Source organism: Stegostoma tigrinum, chromosome 27, assembly GCF_030684315.1.
Source record: "Stegostoma tigrinum isolate sSteTig4 chromosome 27, sSteTig4.hap1, whole genome shotgun sequence".
Taxonomy (NCBI): Eukaryota; Metazoa; Chordata; class Chondrichthyes; order Orectolobiformes; family Stegostomatidae; genus Stegostoma; species Stegostoma tigrinum.
The window spans coordinates 45129934-45149231 of NC_081380.1; the positions used below are offsets into that span (position 1 = coordinate 45129934).

Consider the following 19298-nt stretch of genomic DNA (forward strand, 5'->3'; position numbering starts at 1 on the left):
CCTGCAACAGTATCCCTGCCCAGTCCCCCACAACCTGACTGCTCAATCACAAGGACAGCCTATGTCTACCATTTTCTACCTACCATTGGGCCTATCTCAATCATTAGTTGTACCTTTGTGCTGCAAAACCCAGCTGTTCCAATGTTGTCCTGGCAAACCCAAATCATCCATAGACTTCAGGTAATCTAAATTTTGTTGCCTGTATTCCAGCCTCCATTTGTTCTTACTAACATGCATTGGCATCCACTTGACCAATGTCACAAGTTTAGTAGGTTCAATCCTTGCATATAAATCCTGATCCTTTCACAGCTTTTGCGGTACACTACTTGAAAGTTCATGAGTGGGCCAATGTCCACCATTTTTGGACCTGAGCAGTATCCAGTCTACCTCAGCGTACCCTGGAAGGGGAAAGTGTCTCAAAATTTGAATAACAGGTAAAGCTAGCTGTCAAACACTGCTACAAGGTTCATGAAGTCAGAATCTACCAAGGGTCAAATGGTCATGGAGTCCAATTCGACCGAAGGGTCAAAGGGTCATGGAGTCAGAATCTATCAATGGTCAAAGGGTCATGAAATCCAATTCTACCAAAGGTCAAAGGGTTATGGAGACAGAATCTACCAAGGCTCAAAAGATCAGTAAACTCAGCAGTGATTTTCACCACTGACATCAAGCCAAAAGACATTTTGTGTATCACTCGTGGGACAAGGATATTGCTGGCTGGATCAGCACTTATTGCCTATACCTGGCTGCCCTTGAGAAGGTGGTGGTGAGCTGTATTTTTGAACCACTGCAGTCCATGTACTGCAGGTAATATAACTTCTGAGTGCCAGCGCCAGTATGATACCAGGTACGTAAGCTGTTCATCCCAGTGAATGTCAGCCAGTATCAAACAACATGTCCTGTGCTACAGGTTACATCAGAAATCAATTTAAGAGCATCAGCTGGCTTTCTGGTGTATTTGTATGTGGTAGAAGCTACATGCACAAATACTGTACTTTATACAGGCAAATGAAATTTGTAAATAAATTGCACCTTTTTCAAAACATAGAGCATAGAGTCAGCCAAACTCCGCTACATCCCCACAGCAATGCTCTGACCAATCAGAATCTACCTCTCTGATCTGAGGATTAATATTGATGGTTAACAGTTCTTGCTGGATCTCAATGCCAAATATGGCCCAACCAACCAGCACTCTCTTCTCATTCTGTCTAAAGTGGTATCTCTTTTTCTTCAAATCTGTTTCTTGTGTCCTGGTTCCGAATACATGATGAAAAGTTTCAACATCTGGTCTCCTTTTGGCAATGTTTAAATTCTATAATGCCAGGCATTTATTTAATTATGAATAACTTCATTTCAAAGTAAACAGACAACACCTTTTGAACAGACCCTTAATGCCTTAATTCAGTTTTGAGAATAAGGGAATAGGAAGCAAAGGAAAATTATTTCTGGGGAAAAAAGAAATCGACAAAGGCAAAAACTTTGTGACTGAAAAACATAACACAGTGTGAAGCTGGAGGAACACCACAAGCCAGGCAGTATCAGAGGAACAGGAAAGCTGTCATTTCGGGTTCTGAAGAAGGGTCCCAACCCCAAACACCAACTTTCCTGCTCCTCTGATGCTGCCTGGCCTTCTGTGTTCCTCCATCTCCACACTGTGTTACCTCTGACTCTAGCATCTGCGGTTCTTGCTATCTCAGAGTGCCTGAAAAAGAGTTTTTGTTTAGGTTGTATAATTTATTCATGAAATAACTCCACAGAGGCTGGTATCCAATCACACAGTCACCCTTTATTGACACATGGGTAGTCCTTGATGCCGAGCCAGCTCTCAACATGTCAGGATGTCTGATACTCCTTAGAAGAGGCTTTGCAATGGGAGATGATACTCCTATTTTTATCTGTCAGCCTTGGGTCACTGGTTGGATCAGATTAACAGGCTCAATCAGGTAAGTTATATTATAGGAGGTCCACCTGGCCGATCTCGTTACAACCGCTACAGTTCGCACTATTACATATAAGTCAGGTATCTGTGTACTGAAGTCCCACTGTAATAATCTCAACAATCAATGCTGAAGGAGTCCTATGCTGCTACAGGTGCTGTCCTTCAACTGAAACAGATTTAAATCCCACGATATATTGAGAAGGAGCAGAGAGTTTTTTGAGTGTCTTGGTAAATAGTCATCCCTTTTCTAACACTACCAAAATTAGATCAGCTTGTCAGTGATCTTATTGCTGTTTGAAAACTCTTATACATGCCCGAATTTAACTGCTCTACAAATAGAGGCTGTGCTAGATCATAAAACCCTAAAATTCCTCCTTAAATGACGCCATATCTCTACCTCTCTCAGGCTTTATAGCGTTGTTCAAAGCTTATCACTTAGACCCAGTTTTTGATCACCTGTCCTAATAGCTCTTTATATGGCTGGGAGGCAAATTTTAAACACTTTGAAAACATTTCTTCGATGCTCTTTATGTTCCAATATACTGAAGGGTGATATATAAATGTACATTATTCCTGTTGTTGGAATAGCATCCAGTATGGAAAAGGTAAAAACACAACCAAAAGAAATCAAAGCTATATCATTATATTTAGCAACACAAACAGATCTAAAGCATGTATTTCCCATCCCACTGAAATATGTAGGCAGATTGAAGAAAGATCAAAAGCCAAACTGAAACATAAACCTGCTTCATATCCATTTCAAATAGTAACTTATGTGATCTTAGGCCATAAGAAAGCAGCAATCACAAAATGTACTGTTTTGCTGCAATCATTTCCACTGGGAATGAGAAATGCTTCTTGTAAAAAAACAGTTTCTAATAAACAGTAATTTTTCCATTGAAACAAAGCAAAATACAATAACTGACTTTGTTCACCAAAACTATTAATCTAAAACTTAATGGTCCTAATGACATTTTAATCAATTTCTCAACCCTCATTTGAAAATGCAAGTAGTTGCTATGTTCATTTGACCCATAATAACTGCTTCCAAAGTCATAATCACTTGCCCCTATGGCAGCATTAACAAATGCATGGCTGAGGATGGCATGATGTCCGTTGTTACATAGAAAAATGTAGCAACCAAGTTGCACACAGCTAATTCCATAGACACATGGTTCAGGAAAGAGCATTGGCAGGAAAGCAGTAGACATTGGAACACATAAGAGCAGGTGAAGGCTAAGTACAAGCAGGGGAACAAATCTGGAGCGACCCACATAACTGTCTCATCAAGTACCATGAACCCCACCTGTGGCAGACTCTGCGGCACAGATGTACCACCAGCAGCAGCACCACCACCACACTTGGATTCTGGAAAAGTACCAGGGAATTGGAAAACTGCCAATGATACACCCCGATTCAAAAAGGGAGGGTACAAAAAGCAGAAGCCAATTAGGCTGACATCTATTGTTGGAAATGTGTTGGAATCAAATTATTAATTAAATAATAGCAGCACATTTGGAAAATTACAATCTAAGGCTCAGCGTGACTTAATGAAAGACTGTACCTAGGTGCCTCTGTAACGAAGCTGGCACTGTGAATGGCGACTTATGAACTTTTTCAAGGACGTCTCAAACAATGCGGATACAGGGAACCAGTAGATATGTTGCATTTGGACTTCCAGCAGGCATACAACAAAATACCTCACAAAAGGGTGTGTCATAAGACCCATGGTGATAGAGGTAATATAATGGTGTGGATACAGAATTGGCTAATGAACAGGAAATAGTGACTGAGGGTAAAGGGTTCCTTTTCAGGTTAGCAACCTGTTTCGAGTGGGGTTCTACAGACAGCAGCGCTGTAGGAAAATGTGAAGTTACTCATTTTGGAAGGGAAAACAGAAGAACACTTATATAAATGGAGAGAAACAGAAGAAAGCTGCAGCACAAACGGCCTTCAGAGTACTTGTGGATGAAACACAGAAAAATTGTACACAAGTGCACTGGGTAATCAGACAGACTAATAGAATGTTGGTTCTTATTTCAAGGGGGTTGGTATATAAGAGAAATAAAGTCTTACTGCAATTGTACAAAGTGCTGGTGAGACCATATCTGGAGTACTATGAGCAGTTTTTGTTCCCTTACATAAGAGAATAAACCATTTTATTGAAGACTGTTTAGAGAAGGTTCACGAGGATGATCCCTGGTATGCAAGGATTGTCTTATGAGCAAAGGTTGGGAGTTTATTCATTGGAGTTTAGAAGAAAGAGGGATGATCTCATCGAAACATATAGGATTCTTAAGGGGCTTGACAAGGTAACTGCTGCGAGATCCATGGAAGAGTCTAGGGCTAAAGGGTATCAGGGAGGCAATGGCCTTGTGGTATTATTATTAGACCATTATTCCAGAGACTTAGGTAATGTTCTAGGACCTAAATTCAAATCCCACTACGTCAGATGCTGGAATTTCAATTCAATAAAAGAAAATTTTAAAATCGGGAAGTAAGAGCCCAATGATTTGCACAAAATCATTGTTAAATGTTGGAAAAACTCACAGACAATAAGGACTGCCGGTGCTGGAAGCTACAGTCAATAAATGTGGAGCTGGAAAAGCAAGTAGGTCAGGTAGCATCTGAGCAGTAGGGAAGTCAACATGTCAGGCCGAAACCCTTTGTCAGGATCAGGGAGGTGGTGGGGAGCCCAGGCATAAATAGAGGGAGGGTGATAGAGCTGGAGGGAGGGTAAGTGGGATGGAGACAGTGGATGCAGGTAAAGGGTTATTGTGGTTGGTCAGTGGAAAGGGTGGAACCAATAGGTGAGTAGGAAGATAGACAGGTTAGGGTGGAGAGATTTTGAAGCTGTCAACATAAAACATAGAATATAGAACAATATAGCGCAGAACAGGCCCTTCGGCCCTTGATGTTGCGCCAACCTATGAACTAATCTAAGGCCCTCCCCATACACTATCCTACCATTATCCATATGCTTATCCAAGGAAAATGCCCCTAATGTGGCTAAGTTAACTAAATAGGCAGGCAGGGCGTTCCATGCTCTTACCACTGCCTGAGTAAAGAACAAGCCTCTGACATCTGTCTTAAATCTATCACCCCTCAATTTGTAGCTATGCCCCCTTGTACAAGCTGAAGTCATCATCCTCGGGAAAAGACTCTCACTGTCCACCATATCCAATCCTCTGATCATCTCGTATGTCTCTATTAAATCCCCTCTTAGCCTCCTTCTCTCCAATGAGAGCAGACTCCAGTCCTTTAGCCTTTGTTCATAGGGCCTGCACTCCAGACCAGGCAACATCCTGGTAAATCTCCTCTGCACCTTTTCCAATGCTTCCAAATCCTTCCTGTAATGGGGCGACCAGAACTGCACACAATATTCCAAATGAGGCCGCACTAGAGTTTTGTACAGTTGCAGCATGACATCACAGCTCCAGAACTCAATCCCTCTACCAATAAAACCTAAAACACCGTAAGCCTTCTTAACAGCACTATCAACCTGGGTGGCAACTTTCAGGCATCTATGTACATGGACACCAAGATCCCTCTGCACATCTACACTACCAAGAATCTTTCCATTGACCTGGTATTCTGCCTTCCTATTATTCCTCCCAAAGTGAATCACCTCACATTTATCCGTATTAAACTCCATTTGCCACCTTTCGGCCCAATTCTGCAGTTTATCCAAGTCTCCCTGCAACCAGCAACATTCTTCCACACTGTCCACCACTCCACCGACTTTAGTGTCATCTGCAAACTTAGTCACCCATCCACCAATGCCTGCGTCCAAGTCATTTATAAAAATGACAAACAGCAGTGGTCCCAACGTTGAGGCCATTGGGCTGTATGGTCCCAAGGCAAAATATCAGTTGTTGTTCTTCTAGTTTATGTGTGGCCTCAGTCTGATAAACACCAGGGAAGTGGATGGCAACCACAAGGTCAGGTTGGTTGATGCATGCAGAGGGAGCAGATGTTCCACAAACTGGTCTCCGAGTCTGCATTTGGTCTTCCCCATACAGAAGAGACTACGTTGGGCGCAACGGATACAGTAGATGAGGTTAGATAAAGTGCAGGTGAATCTCTGCCAGATTTGGAAGAATTGTTAAGGGCCTTGGACAGAGATGAGTGGGGAGGTGCAGGGGCAAGTGTAGCACGTCCTGTTGCCGCAGGGAAAGGTACCTGGTATGGTGGAGGGATTAGTGGGGATTGTGGCGCTGACGAGGGAGTTGCAGAGTGAGCAGTCCCTGTGGAAAGCTGCCAGGTGTGGGGAGGGAAATATCTTTTTGGTGGAGGGGTCTGATTGTAGGTGGCAGAAAAGTCAGAGGATGATGTGTTGTATTCAGAGGTTGATGGGGTGATATTTGGGGATTAACAGGACTCTTATCCTTATAGTCGGGAAATGGGGGAATTGTGGTTGAGGGAGTCCTTATTAACAGAGGAGGGGAAATTACTTTCAATAAAGTAGGAGGATATCTAAAAGCCCTAGAGTAGAACGCCTCATCCTCACAGCAGATGCAGCAAGAGGCAGAGGAATTATGATGGCGTTTTTGCAGGACGATGGGTGAGAGGAAATGTAGTCGAGGTAATTGTGGGTGTCAGTGGGTTTGAAATGGATGTTAGTGTTGAATTGGTTACCAGAGATGGAGATAGAGAGGTCCAGGAAAGGGAGGAAGGTGTCAGAAATGGCCCAACTGAATTTGAGGGCGTGGTGGAAGATGTTGGTGAAGTTGATGAACTGTCCAAGCTCCTTGTGAGAGCACAAGGCAGCACCGATACAGTAATCAATGCAGCAAAGGAAGAAGTGAGGGATGGTGCCAGTGTAGTTGTTGAAGCGGCACTGTTCCACAAATCCTACAAAGCAGCAGACAAAGCTCAGGCCTATGCGGGTGCCCATGGCCATCCCTTTAGTTTGTAGGAACCCCATACACAATGAGTTTCATTAGCTTTTTTTAGAATTACAGAGAATCCTTCCACAGTCCTTAGTTCTAAAACAGTCCTTTTTTTTCCATTTCAGTTCACAATCAAAAATATAGAAAATAAAATGACATGGTCTTTATCAGCAGTGCCTAGAAAATTTCACAGTGTGATCATGATTTTCTGACTCCTTGAATTCCAGCCCTCTGGACATAAAGTCCATCATTCCATTAACCTTTCTGATTCTTTTATGGACCTGTTTATGCCAATTCATTGATCTATTTACCTGGACTCCTAAGTTTCTTTGAATTGTTTCTTGACTTCCATCATTTAGATTCCAGTGTATAACAGCACAAAATTCTATTTACCATGATTTTGTCCATTTGTTGAATCCACTAATTGTCTTTGCAATTTTTTGACTCCATCTACACTGTTTACAAAGCTAGTTACCCATGTCTCAATGGCAAACTTGGACATTTTACCCCATCATCCACGTCATTGTCCAAAAATGGATCTTTATGTGATACCATAAGTCAAAATCTGCCAGTTAAAGTATATGTTCATTTTCCCTAATTTCTGTGTCCTGCTGCACCGCCAATTTCCCAATTGTGTTAATTATTTATTTTCAATTCCTTAACTACAAGGTACGAAGTGGTGTAGTGATTATTGAACTAGTAATCCAGACTAGTAATCAATGTGACATCAAGGAATTACTACATTGTTGGATTTGCTTTCTTTTGTACATTGTTTTAAACCAAGATAATATCACACAAAGGTAGGCATAAGGTTAATAGCACTAAATGAAGAAGTTATTGAGTTTGAAAGGCACAAAACGGAAACAGTGACTAAAAGGTTAATACCCTTGGGATATGATTTCGGATCCCACCATGGAAATTTGAATTCAATAGAAATCTGGGGGAAAAAAAGCTAGTCCACTATCAAATGTGTTAAAAACCCATGTGATTCACAAACAACCTCTAGCGAAGGAAGTCGGCCATCCTTACTTGTCTAGCTTACATGTGACTCTAGATCCACAGCAAATTGGTTGACTTTTAAATGCCCTCGAGGCAATGAGAGATCATAAGGCCATTCACCGAGCGTATCATCGCTATTAGCTTCCATGTGGCCATGTTGTTTTCGGCCAGCTTTTATTCCAAATATAACTGAAATAAATCATACTGATTTCGATATTCCTGAGAAATTTCCTTCAGAGCTTACTTTTTGTAGCTCTTAGTATCTGGGTATCATCCTTTGATGTAATTGTGGCCCTTGCATTCTCCAAGATATGAGCTAATGTTTGCATCTGTACTTTTGTTTTAGGTTTATATTATCTCCTATCACTTTTGTTGTCCCTGGCTTTTTCTTGGAAAGTCACATTCTTAGCCTTAATCTGACACAAAATCTGTTTAAATCACTAAATGCTTTTCTAACAAGTCCTGGTAAATCTGCACTGTGACTAACTGTTGTTTTACCCATTAATACATTTGCCCAGACCGTGCAGTCCCTGTCTCATCACACTAAAGTCAGTCTTAGCCAAATCTAAAATTTTAGTCATTGTTTCAGTTTTGTGCCTTTCAAACTCAATAAACTTCTTCATTTAGTGCTATTAACCTTATGCCTATCTTTGTGTGATATTATCTTGGTTTAAAACCATGTACAAAAGAAAGCAAATCCAACAATGTAGTAATTCCTTGATGTCACACTGAAATGTCAGACTAGATCTGAAAATATGTTTTCCCTTGTGCAACAGACTAGAACCAGAGGATATAGCTTAAAACATGTCATTGACTTCATGCAGAGTTGGGGAAGAATATTTTCTCTCACAGGATATGCGGTAGAAATTATCTTCCCCAGTGACAATCTAGAAGGAGAATCACTGAATACTTTTGAGGCAGTAGTAGATAGATTCTTTGACCAACAAGGGAGTCACAGGCTATTGGGAGTTGAGGCTTCACTCAGATCAGCCATGATTTTATTGAATCGTAGAGCAGGTTAAAGAAGACAAATGGCCTACTCTTCCTACTAATTTATATGTTCACAGATGTTCAAGTCCTAGATTCAGGTTTGATTCCAACAGCTTTGATTCTTCTGAGGAAATAGTGCTACAACTGAACAAGCTGACCTGTGAATTTCTTGTTTTCCTATCCATTCTAATATGCACTCCCACCCTAACCCTCAATATGGATAAGGATGAAGCAAATCAGCTGATTCTAGCTGAAATAAAAACTAAAATAAACTTTTTACTGTTTAAATTGCTCCAAAGTTAGCTTCTTATGTACCAGTTTTAAGAAGTAAACGGCTTCTCCACTTTGTGTTCAAGAGTCAGAGTAAATTGCAAGTTATACTCTTGGCAATTTTGCTTAGTGTGTGGCAAAACAGAACTGAACTGAACTAGAGAAGTGAATGTCTCATCAATAACGGTGTTTTGGCCACCAGAAGAGGGAGGGAAAACAGCTATAGTTTATTCTTAAAAGCTGCTGCACGCAGTGCATGGTTGATGACATACACCTTTTTTCATTCATTATTAACTTAAAACTATTTAGTTGGAAACATTCCTTCATTAACAATTTCAGAACAGTGAAATGAAATTCTGTTGCCTGGAGAGAGCTGATTTCCTTTTTTGCATTTGTAATTCATTGGCATTATAAATAATATATGCTGGAAAGACCAAGGAGGTCAACTTTGTACCAGCCAAATGTAGCAGAAACGCAATCTATTTTGCCAAGATCTTTTGCTACCCAACAGTTCCAGAAGTGTCAACAAAGCTCCTTCAATTGAATCTGCCTTTAGTTTGCTTTTTTATTTTATCTACCCAATATATTACACTATTTGATAATGCTTTGTTGATAATGATTGTTAAAGACAAACAACAAAAACACTAGTTTGGAGAACAATAGAGTATGGAATGAACAAAAACCGAATATATTATACTAAGAAAACAATTAAAATTAATTTACTCAGATGTTACCAGGAATAAGGAACTTCAGTTACCTGTACAGACATTTTTTGGCCCATCCCTGATTACCCTTGAGAAGATGGTGATGAGTTATCTTCTTTACTGTGTTGTTGGTACACCCACAGTGCTATTAGGGAAGGACACTGCAACCATGAAGGAACTGTGATATAATAGAAGTCAATGATAATGGGTGACCTGGAGGGGACGTTGCAGGTAGTGATGTTCCCAAGCAACTGGACTCTCGTCCTTCTACATGGTAAAGGTTTGATAGATGCTGCTAACAGGGACTTGGGAGCTGCACTGCAATTATAGATCACGCATACTGCTCCCACTGTGAATTGATGGTGATGGGAATTAAATTTTGAGTTAGTAGATGGGGGTAATATCAGCTAAGTGTTTTGTTCTGGAAGATATCAAGCATCCATGCAAGTGGGGATTATTGCAAAACCCTCCTAACTTGTATCTTGTAGATGGTGGACAGACAATGAGGAGACAGGACGTGAGTTACTCAGTGTAGAATTCCCAGTCTCTGACCTGTTCTTGTAACAGTACTTATATGGCTGATCCAGTTGAGTTTACAGTCATTGCTCATTCCCAGGATGTTGATTTTGGGAACTCAGAGATGATAATACCATTGAATGACAAGAGCTGACGGTTGCATGGTCTCTTATTGGAGATGCAAGTGGTACTTGTATGGATATTACTTGACTCTTAGCATCTCAATATTGTCCAGGTCTTGCTGCATTTAGACATGGACTACATCCATAAAAGAGGAATTACGAATGGTGCTGAACACTGTGCAATCACCAATGAAGGCACGCCCACCTCTATTCTTATGGTGGATAGACGGTCATTGATGAAGCAGTTGAAGATGATCAGGGTACAACACTGCCCTGAGCAACTCCTGCAGTTATGTCCACCACAACAACAACTACATTCTTCCTCTGTACTCGGTATGATGGACACCAGTAGATAGTATTCCCTTTGGTTGCCATTACCTTAGTTTTTTTTTAAAAATCGTTTACATGATATGGACGTCACTGGCAAGGCTAGGATTTATTGCCCATTCCCCATTGCCCAGAGGGCAGTTGAGAATCAACCACTTTGCTGTGGGTCTGGAGGAGCATGTAGGCCAAACTGAGGAAGCTTTGCAGATTTTCATCCAGAAAGGACATGAACCAGATAGGTTTTTCCCACAATCGGCAGCAGTTTCATGGTCATCATTAGACACTTAATGCCAGATTTTTTAAAATTGAATGCAAATTCAAATTTGAACTTGCATCTCCAGAATATTTCCTGGGTCTCTAGATTAACAGCCTCATGATAATACAACCAGGCCATCATCTCCCCTAAAGTTTTGCCAGAACTCCTTGATACCACGCTCAATTAATTGCTGCACTGATACAACAGGTCAGTAAATATAGAGGCTGCAGAACTGCTTGAGGCTAAGGCAAATATAGCTAAGAGAAAGAGCAGTCAGAGAAAAGTTGTTGAGTTCAAGGGAACGTGAGGCTTAGACCATATTTGCTTCGATGCAACAAGTGTAACACATAAAACGAATTTAGAGTCTGGATTAATGATGTGTTGTTGTCACAGAGGCATGGTTGACAGAGGGATGTTCCAGGATATCAATGTTTTAGACAACTCAGAGGAGGAAGCAGAAGAGATGGGGGCGTTGCATTACTTGTGAGGGAGCATATCACAGCTTTGTTGAGGGAGGACACCCTGCAGGGATCTTGAGGTGAGGCATTATGAGTAGAGCTCAAGAATAGAAATAGTTAAAGCACAATGCTAGGATCATACTACAGATCTCCCAGCTGCTAGTGGAAGATACAGGAAGACAGATGCAGTCAAATTCTGCACAGATATGAAAATAATAGGGTTGTTGTGATTTTAACTTAGAACATAGAACATAGAACAATACAGCGCAGAACAGGACCTTCGGCCCTCGATGTTGCGCCGACCTGTGAACTATTCTAAGCCCATCCCCCTACACCATCACATCATCATCCATATTCTTATCTAGGGACTGCTTAAATGCCCCTAATGTGGCTGAGTTAACTACACTGGCAGGCAGGACATTCCACGCCCTTACCACTCTCTGAGCAAAAACCTGCCTCTGACATCTGTCTTAAATCTATCAGCCCTCAATCTGCAGCTATGCCCCCTCGTACAAACCGACGTCATCATCCTCAGAAAAAGACTCTCACTGTCCACCCTATCTAATCCACTGATCATCTTGTATGTCTCTATTAAATCCCCTCCTAGCCTTCTTCCCTGCAATGAGAACAGACCCAAGTCCCTCAGCCTTTCTTCATAAGACCTTTGCTCCAGACCAGGCAACATCCTGGTAAATCTCCTCTGCACATTTTCCAATGCTTCCACATCCTTCCTGTAATGGGGCAACCAGAACTGTATGCAATCTTCCAAGTGAGGCTGCACTAACTTCCCCATATTGACTGGGACTCCCTTAGTGCCGGGGGTTTTGTTGGGGAACAATTTATTAGGTACGTCCAAGATGGCTTCTGAATAGTATGTGTATAGTCCAACGAGGAAGGGGGCCGTGCTGGACCTGGTATTGGGAAATAAGCCCAAACCCAAATGATCAAACTTTCAGTGGGGGAGCAATTTGCAAATAGTGACCATAATTCTGTACGTTTTTGGATACTTATGGATAAGAACAAGAGTGGACCTTGGATGAAGGTATCAAGCTGGAGGAAGGCCAACTATAACTAAATTAAGTAAAAACTAGAGAATATGGATTGGGAGCAGCTTTTTGAGGGTAAATCCATATTTCAGATATGTGGGAGTCTTTTAAAGACCAGTAGTTTAGATTGCAGGACAGGTCTGTTCCTGCGAAAGTAAGGTCATAAATGGCAGTATTCGGGAACTTTGGACACTAGGGAAAATTATCAGCTTAGTCAAAAAAAAAGCAGCATGCCTAAGGTCTGGGCAACTAAAGGTAGATGAAGTCCTTGAAGAATATAGAGAACATTGCAAGGAGCTCAAACAAGGATTTAAGAGGGCTAAAAGGGGCCAAGAAGTGTCCTTGGCCAGCAGGGTTAAGGAGAATTCTAAAGCATTTTTACATATATTAGGAGGAAGAGGGTGGCTAGGGAAAGTGTAGTCCCACTCAAGGATAAAGGAGGGAGGTTATGTGTGGACCCATAGGAAGTAGGTGAGATCCTTAATAAGTACTTTACATTTGTATTAACCAAAGAGAGGGGTGTGAGAGATGTTGAGTTCAGGGAAAGGTGTGTGAATACTCTTGGGCAGGTGAATGTAATAAAGGAAGAAGTGTTGGTGTCTTGAAATGCATTAAGGTTGGCAAGTGCCTGAAATAACTCCCCAGAGGCCAGTACACCATCACCAAGTCACCCTTTATTTACATGTGGACATACCTTGACACTGATCCAGCATCTGCACAGTCAACTCTCAGAATGAACAGGCCCTCTGACGCTCCAGTTTATCTCTGACTGGGCCAAGGGGATTGACATTCTGAATCAGAGAAGTCATATTCTGTAAGGTCCACCTCACTGACCTCATTACAATCACTGCATCTCCCACCCTCTAAGTCCATAGGCCGGTTTTCTTTTAGCTCCTTCTATCATTTTAGCACTGGTCAGGTTCCTCCAACTCTGCCTCTGATATAAACAGCATGTAACATACAGTCCATCTCAGATTCTGAGGTATCTTCTTGATAACATTGATAATCATCTTGATGGAGACGGAGAACCAATGAGTTCTGAAATAGTCCAAAAAGGTATTTGAGGAGCTGGGCACATTTTGCTCCTGCACAGTTTGTGAGTTTGCAGCTTTCATATGATTTGTGTGCTTGTAAAGGACTGTCTTACCGACCCAAACTCTATACGTCAATGGAGCTGACCTCTTGTTGACAATGCCTCCTACAGAACTCCTGTGATTCCAGCATCAAACTTCATTTGCTGAAGTAGAGTGACTCTCTCGCACAGCCAAATCTTATGGCAATGGCATTCCTAATGCCATTTCTCTCTCACAAATGCACACACACGAACACGCACGGGCGGGCGACTCATCCCCCCACTGCCAGTCCAGGAAGATCTGATTTAACCTGGTGCAGAGTCTTTTTCCCATGAGCAACTCTCCTGGATCTATCTCTATAGCTGCATGAGGAGTAGTCCTATAATCAAATGTGAACTGGGACAGTTCGGTATCTAGCAAAACTGTGAAGTCTTTCTATAATAATAAAATGTGAGGCTGGATGAACACAGCAGGCCAAGCAGCATCTCAGGAGCACAAAAGCTGACGTTTCGGGCCTAGACCCTTCATCAGAGAGGGGGATGGGGGGAGGGAACTGGAATAAATAGGGAGAGAGGGGGAGGCGGACCGAAGATGGAGAGTAAAGAAGATAGGTGGAGAGGGTGTAGGTGGGGAGGTAGGGAGGGGATAGGTCAGTCCAGGGAAGACGGACAGGTCAAGGAGGTGGGATGAGGTTAGTAGGTAGCTGGGGGTGCGGCTTGGGGTGGGAGGAAGGGATGGGTGAGAGGAAGAACGTCAGCTTTTGTGCTCCTGAGATGCTGCTTGGCCTGCTGTGTTCATCCAGCCTCACATTTTATTATCTTGGAATCTCCAGCATCTGCAGTTCCCGTTATCTCTGATACTATTTTAACCTCACTGCGAAGCCTCTTCCAGGGATGCCTAACCTGAAGAAGTTACCCTCCTCCCTCCGGAAACCGGTTCTTCCTCTCACCCATCCCTTCCTCCCACCCCAAGCCGCACCCCCAGCTACCTACTAACCTCATCCCACCTCCTTGACCTGTCCGTCTTCCCTGGACTGACCTATCCCCTCCCTACCTCCCCACCTACACCCTCTCCACCTATCTTCTTTACTCTCCATCTTCGGTCCACCTCCCCCTCTCTCCCTATTTATTCCAGTTCCCTCCCCCCATCCCCCTCTCTGATGAAGGGTCTAGGCCCGAAACGTCACAGCCCCACAGACACAGGGAGAATGTGCAAACTCCACACAGACAGTCGCCTGAGGCTGCAATCAAACCCAGGTCCCTGGCACTGTGAGGCTGCAGTGCTAACCACTGAGCCACTGTGCCGCCCCAACCTGGTAGTAAATGATGGTCCATTATCCGTGACCAACACTTCAGGAGGCCATGTGTTATATGAGATGCACCTGGTTTTTCTATCATTGTCCCTGTGTTTGAAGAATAAACACTATGCATGGCCAGCCACTTTGAGTGGGCATCTACAATTTCTAAGAACATTAAGCCCACAAAAGGGCCTACATAGCTGACATGTAGCTGGGTCCAGGCTTTACCAGCCCTTACCGTGAATGTGGAGGATCTGCAGGTGACAATTTTTATCCTTGTTGGCACTCTGGGTACTGCCCCAAAAACGTAGCTATGTATGCATCCAATCCTGGCCACCAGACATAACTTCTCACCAAAATCTTTATTTTGGTAACCCCTTGATTATCCCAGTTGAGGTCAGCCAGAATCTGGCAGTGACCTTTGGTCGGCGCAATCACTATTGTTCTCTATAACAATACGTCACCCTCTAATGTGATCTGGTCTCTCCAGGTCAAGAAAGGTTTTAATTCTGGTTTTGACTGCCTTTGGTTTCCCCCATCACCCAGTTGTTTCAGTTTTGCCAGGACCAGATCTTTCTGGATCCAAAGTCTGATATTTTCCTGTGATGGTACCACCAGCAGACTATTTGCCAGAAGGAGGGAGATCAATTCATCCACATTCGCTACTTAGCCTTCTGGATGGTGTTCCAACTTGTAATTATACACTTAATATTTAGAACGCACTGTTAAATTCAGCCTGGAGATATGGGTGACACTGCCTTGTCGTCTTTAAGTAGATCTAGCAGGGGTTTGTGGTCTGTTATTACAAATTTACATCCATAAATGTATTGGTGGAACTTTCTGACTCCAAATATGATTGTCAAATCTTCCTTCTCAAACTGGGCATATTTATGCTCTGCAATACCCAAAGTCCTAGATGCATACGCTATTGGGCCACCTGTGAGCTAATACTAACCCGATGTCATACAGGAAGGCATTGCATGTCAAAACCATACTTGCTTGGGATTACTGTGTGCCAACACCACAGAGGGGAGGAGCTGACTCTTCACCTCCCTGAAATCTATGGCTTGGCTATGTGATCATTTCCAAGGCAGACCCTTTTTAAGAGTCGATGTAAAGGTGTCAGGATGGAGGCCAAGTTATGTATGAACTTTCCGTAATAATTCACCAGCCCAAGGAAGGACCTAAGCTCTGGCATAGACATGGGAGCCAGGGCACTTTTGAGAGCCCTCACTTTATCTTCCAACAGTTGTAACCTACAGCCCAAGCAGTCACTTGGGCTGCCTGGAACACACATTTTTCCCGTCTAAGGCTTACGAATGCCTGGGAGAAGGACTGTGTCCAAGTTCTCCAAGTGTTTCTTTTTGGTCTTCTATGTTGTCTTCCATGACAACCTGGGGTAGACCTTGTAAAATGTTCTCCATTGTCTGCTGAGAAATTGCACAGGCTGATGACACCTCAAATGGCAGTTTTGTATATTGATACAAACCCATATGCATATTAATTTAGCATACTTTTGGGAACCCTCATCTAACCACAATTGCAAGTACGCATAGTTCATGTCCAGCTTCGTGAAACTGGGTAATGAAACTTGAAGCCTCAATGCAAAGCAAAGACTTCACACTGGAGAGAGGCCATTCAGCTGCATTTACTGGAAAAAAACCAAGTTCACTGTACAGAATGCTCAAACCTCAAAGTAAAACTAAAACCAAGAGTCTCCTTCTCTAAGCAATGGGTGATTCCCTTGAATTTAAAAAAATCAAGTTCCAGACGTAGTTTCCTAACAACAAGGCCCCATTAGTTTGCTTGCTGTATGGCAAAACAAACAAAGATAAACAAAAAAATCCAACAGCGGTGTACACAAACTCAGTCTGCAACCAGGCCACATACACTGGTTTAAAAGGAATCTCCACGGCCATTGAAATACTTACAAGCTAATTATGAAAGACGTTGTTAAGCCTGAAAGAGTTCAGAAAAGATTTAAAGATTTACAAGAATGTCACCAGGTTTAGAGGGTTTGAACCATAAGGAAAAGCTGAATAGTCTGGGACATTTTTCACAGAACATACAACATAGAACTGTACAGCGCAGGAACGGGCCCTTCAGCCCACAATATTGTGCCTAACATGACACCAAATCAAACTAATCCCATCTGCTTGTCTTTTATCCACATCCCACCATCCCTTGCATATTCATGTACTTATCTAGAAGTTGCTTAAATGCCCCAATTGTATCTGCCTCCACCACCAGCTCTGGCAGCACATTCCAGATTCCTACCACTCTCTGTAAAAAACTTGTCCATCATCTCTCCTTTGAACTTACCCCCTCACCTTAAATGCATGTCCCCTAATATTAGATATTTCAACTCTATTCTTTTTAGGCATCTCATACTTTTATAGACTTCTATCAAGTCTACCCTCACCTCCACCACTCCATAAAAAAAACTCAAGTTTTCCAGGCTCTCCTTGTAACTCCAGGCAGCATCCTGATTAACCTGGAGTGCACCCTCTCCAAAGCCTCCACATCCTTCCTGTAATGTAGCAACCAAAACCAAACATACTACTCTAAGTTAATAAAATGTGAGGCTGGATGAGCACAGCAGGCCAAGCAGCATCTCAGGAGCACAAAAGCTGACGTTTCGGGCCTAGACCCTTCATCAGAGAGGGGGATGGGGAGAGGGAGCTGGAATAAATAGGGAGAGAGGGGGAGGCGGACCGAAGATGGAGAGTAAAGAAGATAGGTGGAGAGAGTATAGGTGGGGAGGTAGGGAGGGGATAGGTCAGTCCAGGGAAGACGGACAGGTCAAGGAGGTGGGATGAGGTTAGTAGGTAGCTGGGGGTGCGGCTTGGTGTGGGAGGAAGGGATGGGTGAGAGGAAGAACCGGTTAGGGAGGCAGATACTACTCTTAGTGTGGTCTAAGCGAAGTTTTATAAAGCTTCCTTGAAGCGTCGGAGACTAAGGGAGGGCGGTAAAATCATGAAGAACATGGATAGGGTAAACAGCCATGGTCTTTTTTTCCAGGGTAGGAGATTCTAAAACTAGACAGCAAAGGCTTAAGGTGAGAGAGGAAAGATTTAAAAGGGGCCTGAGGGGCAACATTTTCATGCAGAGAGTCGTGCATGTGTGGAGCGAACTGCCAGAGGAAGTGATGGAGGCAGGTACAATGACAATATTTAAAAGGCATCTGGATGGGTTTATGAATAGGAGAGGTTTAGAGGAATATGGGCCAAAAGCTGGCAAATGGGGTTAGATTAATTTAAAATATGTGGTCAGCATGGATGAGCTAGACCAAAGGCTCTGTTTCCAAGCTGTTTAACTCTATAACTCTATTAATATCAGTCACACAGAAAACACAGCAGTTACTGACTCAAAAGCCAAACCCAGACTTACAATGATTTGATTTGATTTGATTTATTTATTGTCATGTGTATCTTGTCACAAAATACAGTGAAGTGGTTGTATAGTCTCACCACTCTCCAGCGCCATCTTAAAACACAGCTCTTCACCAAGGGGTAAGTGAAACAGAAGAGACAAAAAAATGAGATGAGAGGAAAAAAGAAACGAAACAAAAAGAACAGACGGAGCTGACAAAACCAGGGCTCAGAAAGCCTGCTCCACTGCCATCTTACTGGAAGACTGATAATGAAAGACTTTAAGTGCTCATATATATACATCTCACAGTTTATATCACATGTCATACTTGGTCAAATACTGCCTTGATATCCATGAGAGCTACTCTCACCTCACTCCAGGAATTCAGTCCTTTGTCCAAGTTTTGACCAAAGTACTTGCCCTTTGTGCGCAGGTAAATTTGCTCAATCATTCTGCACAGACTGAAAATGACATTCATAACACAAGGCCATGGTAAGCAAGTTCAAATTTCACCAATGCCCATGATTTTGGAAAAGGAAATCTTCAGAATACCAAACATTCTGAGAATTAGGGTCAAATGATTCATAAGTCATGTTAAAAAGCACTTCTACACACAAAGAGTAGATGTTTGGACAACCGTGCCACAAACAGCAGTGGATGCTAGATGGGTTGTAAGTTTTAAATCAGAGATAATTACATTTTTGTTCAGCTGAAGTATTAAAGGATATGGGCCAAAGGCAGGTATATGGAGTTAGGCCATAGATCAACCAGGATCGCACTGAACGGTGTACCAAGCTCCAGGGGTTGAATGGCCTATTCTTGTTCCTATTTACCAAATGGAACATGGAATGAGAGATCAAAATCAATATCAATTTTAAAATTTGTCCCAGCATAAATTATTTTATAATGACTCAAAACTGATTTGCAACATCTAAATTCTTGAACCAAATGAATTTAGCACTTGCATTATACATGTCACTGCAGACATTAAAGGTTATGCTGATAACGTGAGAGAAAGAGAGGTGGGATGAGGCTTG

General features: G+C 42.4%; 1 protein-coding gene across 2 annotated transcripts in view; it reads right to left on the bottom strand.

The window, feature by feature from the left end:
- Positions 1–19298, bottom strand: part of bcas3 (BCAS3 microtubule associated cell migration factor) — a 1086700-nt gene that overhangs the window by 981057 nt on the left and 86345 nt on the right. The window lies entirely within an intron of this gene.